This window comes from Onychomys torridus, chromosome 21 (genome assembly GCF_903995425.1).
Source record: "Onychomys torridus chromosome 21, mOncTor1.1, whole genome shotgun sequence".
In the NCBI taxonomy this organism is placed as follows: domain Eukaryota; kingdom Metazoa; phylum Chordata; class Mammalia; order Rodentia; family Cricetidae; genus Onychomys; species Onychomys torridus.
The window spans coordinates 47,514,871-47,524,131 of NC_050463.1; positions in this window are offsets into that span (position 1 = coordinate 47,514,871).

Below are 9,261 nucleotides of genomic sequence, written 5' to 3' on the forward strand. Positions count from 1 at the left end.
TCCCATTTCTAAAAGAAAGCCAGTTGTATTGGCTTGGAAGCTCACTTTACTCTGAACTTATTACCTCTTTTTTTTTTTTTTTTTTTGGTTTTCGAGATAGAGTTTCTCTGTGGAGTTTTGCGCCTTTCCTGGAACTCACTTTGTAGACCAGGCTGGCCTCGAACTCACAGAGATCCCCCTGCCTCTGCCTCCCGAGTGCTGGGATTATTGTTGCCTGCAGAGGTCCATTCCCAAGTGAGGTCTGATTCTGGGGTGCTGCTTTAAAGAGTTTCCATATACTGGGTGGTCATAAACAGCGAGGTTATTCCTCATGGATTTCCTCATGGTCCACAGAGGCTGAGAAATCCAGAATCGAGGGGACATGGATAGTGCTTCTTGCTACATGCTCACACAATTATTTTTTCCGGTGTCTTTGAGTCAGGCTTCCTTTGTAAGTCTGGCTAGCCGGGAATTCACTACGTAACTAGTCCTGCCTCTGCCTGGTGAGTGCTGGGATTATAGCTCTGTACTACCGAGTTCAGCTCAGACTCCTTCACAGGGCCACTGATCCCTACCATAGGAGCGCCACACTTACTACATACACACTTATTACTTCTCGAAGCTTTGTCTCCTGCTATCATGAACCTGGGGGCTGGGGTTTTGACACATAAATGGGAAAGGCGCCCGTTCAGATTGTAGCAGGAACACAGTTCACATGCTATCAACAGAGGCTCAGAGGCGGGAAGGAGCAGGCTTGCTCATGGTCAGCAAGCAAGAAAGGTCTAGAAGCTTGGGAGAGACACAGCCTTTGACTCGGTACCAATGCAACTGACTGTTCCCTTCCTCAGAGGACAGGGGCGCCCTGCAGGCCAGTATCTTGGTCCCTTTTTCATAGTTCAGATTCCTGGGAGGAGGGGGGCAGTCATCTGACCTGGTTGAGCCAGGAGCCTAGATGAGGGTAGCAGAGGGTAGAGGCTGAAACAGGAGAGCCCTCAAACATGGTCTTGTGTGGATGAATGGGGCGGTAGAGGCCAGAGAAGTGTGCCCAGCTCTGTCTCTCAAGTGACTGTCCCACCTGTCAGGGCTCCTCCATTGTGGTTTCCTGGCCTGACTCACACATACCTTCCACAGCTGGGAGCAGCAGGGTGCACAGGTATGGAAGGTGTGGCAGAGAGCCACGAGGTAGGTGCAGGTGTCCCTGATGCCTCCGGTCTAGTCCTGGGTGTGGGCCAGCCCCCTTTGTACCTGGAGCAGGTGTGCTCTCCTCCCCTTCTGGTTCCGATGTCCATGTTGGCAGAGCACAGAGAGAACTGGGCTTGGCCTCCCGAGTGCCGCCTCCAGCTCTTACATAGATAGCATCCTTGCCACTCTATTGGCTCCACCCACCCTCAGGGGAGGGAGACTAAGGCCACTCCCTTCCTTGGCTTCAGAGGGAGCCAGATACAATCTCTGGTGTGCCAGGGAACTACGCAAGGTTTAGGACTCCCTGCCAGGACGAAGAGGATCCAGCTGGTGTCATTCTGCAAACAGTGGGACCTTCTTCTACCTGCGAGCTTGGGCTAGGGTCCCCAGTGAAGCCAGCACTGTCTACATCCTAGACCCCCTGTCCCATCCTTAGTGGGAAAGCAGTGTGTTTTCTGGAACACTAGTTGCCAGTGCTACACTCTGCCACTCACCTCCTCTGAGCTCAGACACAAGCTGGGCCTGAAGCTCTGTGTCTGACTGGCTATAGGTCTGGGCCATCTCCAAAAATCAGGGGCAAAGATGTCAGCACTTCAAGGAGCCTCGGATTGGGAAGCAAGGCTCACAGACAGTGGGCACTCAAAGTGGGGGCAGCCTAGAGACCGTAAGTGGTTCCTACCCCATGCTCCCAGCTCTTCACCATTTTCAAATTGTCGTTCCCCGAGGGAAAGGGGAAACCATGGAGTGTCCTGAATTTCCTTTCTTTTCCCTTTTCCCCTCCTTCCTTCCCTCCCTTCCCCCTCCCTCTCCCTCTCTGGGGATGAAAGGGATTACTTCATCTTGCTGTTTACAGCCCATTGTGAAAGGAAGTCAGGACCGGAAGCAGAGCACAGACCATGGAGGAACGCTGCTTACTGGCTTGTTTTCCATGCCTTGTTCAACCTGTCTCCTTATACAGCACAGGACCACCTGCCCAGGGCTGGCATCAGGCACAGTGGGCTGGGCCCTCCCATATCAGTCATTAATCAAGAACATGCTCCACAGAGTCGCCCCCAGGTCAGTCTGGTGGAGGTAAGGCCTCACCTGAATTTCCCTTCTCTGAAAGGACTCCAGCTTGTGTCAAGTTGACAAAGTGGGCACAGGGGGTCATTAAGCAGATAGCAAACAAAGGAAAAGAGTGGACAGCAAATAAGTCGTGACTAGAGAGAAACAAAAGACAGTGCAAAATGTTTCCAAACGTTTGCTGCATCCAAAAGAGAGCACTGGGGAGTCCAGGCAAGCCCGGGTGGTCCCTCCCTCCCTCCCTCCCTCCCTCCCTCCCTCTCCTTCCCCTCCCTCTTTCCCTTCCTTCCTTCCAAGACAAGATCTCTACTCATCACCTTGAACCCCTGACCCGCTGTCTCCACCTCCGGAGTGCTGGGACTATGAGAATATACCACTATACCCCAAAAGTCCTGGGACTCCTTAGAAAGATCTTTAACTGGGAATTTGCAATCTAAGAACAATCTAGAAAGAATAGTACTTTCTAGGGTTGGGGATTTAGCTCAGTGGGTTCAATCCTCAACTCCACATACAAAAAAAAAAAAAAAAAAGAATAGTACTTTCTAATTTGGATCATTTTCATAAACCCTCTACACCTGGGAACTGCTGAGGATTCTCAGTCCGGATGTGCCCTGACATGCTAACGGGGTCTGCTCTAGCTCTTGCAGGCTACAAAGAGGCGAGGCGAGAGAAGCGCATGCCAGTTCTTCCCCATAGCCGGCTGGCAGGGAAGCGGATGAGGGCCCACTGGATGGAGGCTTTGAGGCCTACAGGGTCCCACTCGCCTGTGAACCTGCCCGTTCTTTGCCCCAGGCGGTGTTTCATGGGTCCTCTTGGCTCCGCAGACAGAGACCCAGACTTGCATCAGAATGTTCTAGGCTATGTGACCACAAGGTCAACCATCCCAAGAACACTGCAGGTGCTGGGGGAGGGGATGGTATCTGACACGGAGAGGATGGGTCACTCAAGGACCAAACGGAGCCAGATCCTAGCAGATAGGAGCCTGGGCATCCTTCGAGAACTGTGGTTCTCACCGGTGGGCTGCGACCCTCATGTGGGTCACACATCAGAGACCCTGCACATCGAATATTTACACGGCAATTCATTAACAGTAGCAAAATTACAGTTAGGAAGTAGCAACAAAAATAATCTCATGGTTGAGGGGGTCATCACAAAGGGTCACAGCGTGAGGAAAGCTGAGAACCACTGGTCTAGAGAAACCTGCTGTCTCCCTGGGCTGAGCTGACTTGGGAGTCCCTGAGCAGCAAACTAGAAGAGTTCTAACGTAGCAATGACCTCAACTACATGTTACCTTCACTCTAGGGGCTTAGTGTTCCCCGTCCCTAGAGGCCTGTACCACGTGCCTCCCACCCCCACCCACTGAAGCTCCAAACTCTGGCTCTGTTTTCACCTTGCTGGGAAGGAGGGTCGGGGCCACAGCTGGGGCCAAGCAGCCACCAGGAAGCCTCACTCCCACCGAGACAAATGTGGTACTGCTGGCTCCACCCTGGTAGGGGGAGGTTAGGTCGCTGTGATCCTGGCCACAGACTCCGTTTGGGCCCCGAGAAGCCACGCTTTGCTCCACCCTGGAACTGTTGACAGAGTGGCAAGGAGATCTAGGTCAGTAGTGGGTGAGGCCCTGCAGGTGTGACCCAGTGCCAGGAGAGAAGGCAAGGCCAGCTGGGGCGGGAGGCACCCACGCGTATGACACATCCCCATTTCCGGGCCCTCCCAGAAACCCTTTCCCTGGAAGCGTGGCAATGGGGGAGAATGTGAGTTTAGGAATCCCAGATCTGGACTGAGCTCTACACAAGTGTACTCTTGCCTTATCCTGGCTCTGATTTCAGACAGTGGCTTTTCTGGCCTGGAGCTCCTCCGGGAGCCACGCTCCCGCTTCCTCCAGCCACGCAGCCACTTCCTCAGAGCAGCCTGCTCTGACATTCCTGGGGCACCCCTTCTGTTGTTGGGACCCCTAGTGGGAAGGACTTGGGGAGTGTCTGTGGGATGAAGGCACAGAGGTAAATGAGTCAAGCCCCAGAGTCGGCAGATTTGGTCTAACCTTCGTTCTGAAATCTTAGACCAAAATCCCCGGTACTGCCAGTACCAGCTCTAAGAGACTAGGCGCCTCAAGAAGGGACATCCCTCAATTGACTGCCTAGACCCCGGTTCCAAGGGACCTAAGAAGGGTTAAGGGTTCTGCTGGAACCACGACGTATGGAAATCCCTTTGTCCCAAGTGCTCTGAAGTGGTGCATGAGCTCATCTGTCTTCCATCCTTCCGTCCTTCCTTCCTTCCTCCCATCCTTCTCGTGCACCTGCTCATCTGTTCCGACACAGGGCAGGCCCCTGCTGAGGTTCTGAACGCATCCTGACATTGCTCAAGTTCCCAGGCTGGAGAAACAGGTTATCACTCCAGTCTGTCTAGTTCAGCCAGCCTGCCCGGCACCACTGAACAAAACCTTATGACGCCCTCTACCAGGAATGAGGCCTGATGAGCCAGCTCACACTGGGCGAGAGAGAGGGACTGGCTTTGCCCAGGACATAGCCTGGAGCTCCTTTTGGACAACCAGAAGGGGTTGTCTTATAGAACATGTCTCAATCCCCAAAGGAAAGGGCCGGGGGATGTGCACTAAGTTGGCTATATGATTCTTCCCATTTTACAGATGAGTAATCGGAGGCTTAGAGAGAAGAGGTATCTAGACTATCAAAGTCAAGACAGCCTCTAAACAGAGAGTGGGGAGGGAAGGGAGATGGGAGGGAAAATAGAAGGCAAGAAGTAAAAATGAATGCTCTGGGCTCAAGCTGGAGCCTCATGGGACCTGCAGACGCTGCCCTGCTCCTCCGTTCCTTTCCTTCTCTTCCTGGCCCAGCCCCACCCTAGAGTGAGACACCTCACTTTCTTCTCTGGAGTGGCTGTATTCCAGGTGCTGTGTGCTCCTGCCCTCTGGTGGCAAGATCTGGAAGTGTGTCACCACTGGTCCCAGAACTTCTACTGGGCGCCCTTGGGTGTGAATCAACCCAGCGCCCTCCTCAGCCAAAGAGGAGGAAGCTCAGGGCCTCCAAGGAGCCCTTGGCTCCTCCTGGGTGATGGGCGTCAAGAAGGCACAGTCGGTCCTACATCTGTCCAGGGGAATTGGGAATCTTAGCTGAGTTTGAGGGGAACTGAGTGGGCCAGGCAGACATATGGGGTGTCCTCGAAAGAAGGGAGTCTGTGAGAATGTGGTCCATCTTTCCGGGACAGTCTCAGTGCTCGGGACAAGCATATAGTTTGAGGTTGCCATACTCTGTGTCTGAATATTTGAAGATGATACATCAAACTCACAAACTATGAAATAAATATGTTCCAATCTTCTTCCTCGACAAACATACCTCCAAAAGGGCCTAAGGGACCCGGTTTGGATTTAGAATTTGGACTCTTAGGTGTTCTGCCCTGTACCATGATAATGGGGGGTTGGTTGGGCCTTGTGTGTTCCCTATTTGTTTCTATCCTCACATTATTCCACAGCCAAGGACACATACACACATGTATATAGACATGTAGTACACACATGCACATACCCCCTATACCTTGCACACCAGGCATGTATGTATACAAGCTGTGTTGGCTCATCATCCATATACACTGCCCCTAGGTCAGCAAGACAGACCCTCAGAAAAGCCTTTGGAAGACCTGGGAATGGAGATGGGGTGAGAATTTGGGAGAATACAGTTCCTCTCCTCCTGGGAAGGCCTGAGCTGGGGAGACTCTGTGACAGCTTGGGTGTACTGATGACATTAAAATCCTGGGGCTAGAGATGACTCAGCAGTTATGAGCACTTGCAGATCTTACGGGGGACCTGGTGCCAGCACCCACATGGCAGCTCACAATCTCCTGTAAGTTCTGTTCTAGGGGATCCAACACTCTCTTCTGACATCCAAGGGTAGCAGGCATGCATGTGGTACATAGACATACATGTAGGCAAAACACTCATAGGCATTAAAAACAATAATTTTAGCTGTGTGGTGGTAGTGAATGCCTTTGATCCTAACACACAGGAGGCAGAGGCAGGAGGATCTCTGTAAGTCTGAGGCCAGCCTGGTCTATGGAGAAAGTTCCAGTACAACCAGGGCTACACAGAGAAAGCACGCGCGCGCGCGCACACACACACACACACACACACACACACACAATTTTTTTAAATGGTTGGAATCCTCATGGTATTAGATCTTCTAATCCATGAACACAAGATGTCTTTTTATTTGTTTAGGGATTCACTTAATTTCTGTTAATGATGTTTTGGAATCTTCCTTGCTTTTGTGTGTGTGTGCCTGTGTGTATCTGTGGCTGTGTGTGTGTGTGTGCCTGTGTGTGTATGTGGCTGTGTGCACTCTCTTAGGTACATGTGTGTGCATACGCATTTGGAGGCCACTGGTCAGCGCCAAATGTCATTTCAGGAGCTGTCTACCTTGCTTTCTGAGTCAAGAGTCTCTCACCAGGACCTAGAACTTGACAGTTAGGTTTGGTTGGCCGGCCAACTAATCCCAGGGATCCCCCTGTCTTACCTGCGGTTAGAAATGTGTGCCACCGTGCCTGGATTTTTCTGTGGGTGCTGGGGATCAGACTCAAGTCCTGGTGTATGTCTGTCAGGCATGTTAACTGACTGAGCTATTTCCCCAGTCCCTTTATATAGTTTCCCTCCATAAGTCGTAAAGGCCATCTGTGAGGTGAGTGTCATGGCGATTATGAGCCATGCTTTGTAGATGGGAAAACTGGAGCTGAGAGTGAAGAGCCCTCAACCAGGAAGTGGCAGAGTTGGAAATGGAGCCTTCATCCCCATCCCAGCTGCCATTGGGAAGCCCTGAAGCCAGGGCCACACCTCCCTCCTAAGCGACGGAGAAAGGGGATGGGTGAGGCCTCTGAGTAAGATGCTCAGAGCCGGTGAGGGGGTGGGGTAGGCAGGAACAAGCGAGGGAAGTGAGGAACCACTGGACCTGAAGTCTTGGTCAACATCAGGTGTGTGTCTGTGATGACCTTGGTGATCCACAAGATCGAATCCCAACCCCTGATGCTCTCCAACCGTTAACACAGGGCTTAGGAAAGGGTGTTAGTAGTGGGCTTTGGTCCAGGGCACAGGGAGCAGGCTCTCTGTCCTGGCATGGTTCCTTCCTTCCAGCCTCAGTGTGCCAGTCTGTAGACTCAACGGGGTTTCCAAGGAGTGAGGCCGTCCCATGGTTTCCTTGTGGGCCACATCTGACCTTCACATCGAAGCAAGATTAAGGCGGGCTGCTTGCCCACCCGTGCAGATGAGGAGAAGGAAGCTGAGAGAGGATTGCCCACTGAGAGGAGGCAAAGGGCTCTCACTGCTAGAACAGGTATCATCTATCTGGGGCAGTGGAGTGGGCCAGACTCCTCAAGATGGAACCCTGGCCCTGCTGCCCCCAGCTGGGTTACTAGGGCCCCTCTGAGCCTCTCTGAGCCTCTGCTCCATCTTCTGAGGTATTGTCCCTGAGAGGGCTGACTGGGTCCCAGGGTCCCTTTGCTCTGTTCTGGTTATTTTTAGCTGAGGAGGTTCCAAGAGCCTTGCAGTGAGTTTATTTTTGGCTCCCTACAGCTGTGCTATTCTGGTGGCTTAGTGTACAGTGCTGGTTCTCAACCTCTGGGTCGCGACCCTTTGGAGGAGGTGGGTCAAACAACCCTTTCCCAGGGGTCATCTAAGGCCATCAGAAAACACAGGCATTTACATTACAATTTGTAACAGTACAAAATTACAGTTAGGAAGCCGCCACAAAAATTTCATGGCGTGTGTGGGGGTCCCCATAACAAGAACCATACTAAAGTGGGGCTGCATTAGGAAGGTTGAGAACCACAGTTGTAGAGGAATCAACAGGTCTAGGGCTCAGAAGAGCAAGGAAGCCCCCACTAGAAGGCGGTCCCTCTCCCCCACTCTGGAAATGCCCATCTGATGGCCAGATTTCCCTTTGTGGGACAGAGATCTCAGGTGCCCCATGGCCCACACATCCTGAAAGCAGGCTGAAGTGTAGTAATGTCCCTCCAGCAACCTCCGAGGATGGTCAAGCCTTTGCCAAGCCCAGACACTGGGATGCCTCCACGGTTTTAGATGTGACTCACATGGCCTCCCAGGTTCTCAGAAGCCTCAGCAGCATCCTCATCCCCCTGCTTTGCTCCAAGGCCTGGAGAAGCTGAAGGATTTATCCAAGATCTGTGTTCCCAAGGTGTGTTTGGTTTCTGGGATCCTGTGTGCTGGGGAATTCCACCCCTGTGCACGTCGGGCGCTGCTGTGTGGACCTCTCTCTGGTAAGAAAAGTCCCTGGGGTAGCACAGACCTTGCACAACAGAGAGCTGGCACAGCCACCCCCAACAGTGAGGGGGTTCCCAGCCTTCCACTCAGCTGCCTCCATTTCCCTTTCTGGATTCCCTGCCCCCAAGCTTTCACTCTGCCCTGCTCCCAAGCTTATCAGGCTGCCTTTTCCCTCTTCTGATTAGGAACAAAGTAGAAAGTGTCCCCTTTGAGCAAAGAGTACCCCCCCCAGGTCCCCTTTACACCCTCCCACTGCTTTGGCGCTCTGGCCTGTCACCCACATTGGGGCATTCAAGGTCTGTTCTCAAACAAAGGCTGTCCTTCCTCTTTGCCACAAGGAATTTTGCTAGCAGTTGCCAAGATGGTGTTTTTAGATTCTTAAAAAAGTTTGTTTTTTAATGGTTTGTTTGTCTTTAAATTAGATACAAAATAGTGGGTTTCTCTTTTTATTTCATCAATACTATTAGTGTGTGTGTGTGTGTGTGTGTGTGTGTGTGTGTGTGTGTGTGTACATGCACACTTGCCTGGTTGCACAGGCCACATCTCACATGGAGAGGTCAGAGGACAACCCCATGGAGCTGGCTCTCTCCTTCCACCTCTGTGTGGGTTCTGGGGATCAAATGCAGGCCACTAGGCTTTCTCAGTAAGCACCTTTACCTGCTGACTCAAGTCGCCAAAGCCATCCTCAAACTGTGTGGAGGATGACCTTGAGTGTCTGACCCTCCTGACTTCACGGAACAAGGACTGGGTTACGGGCCTGT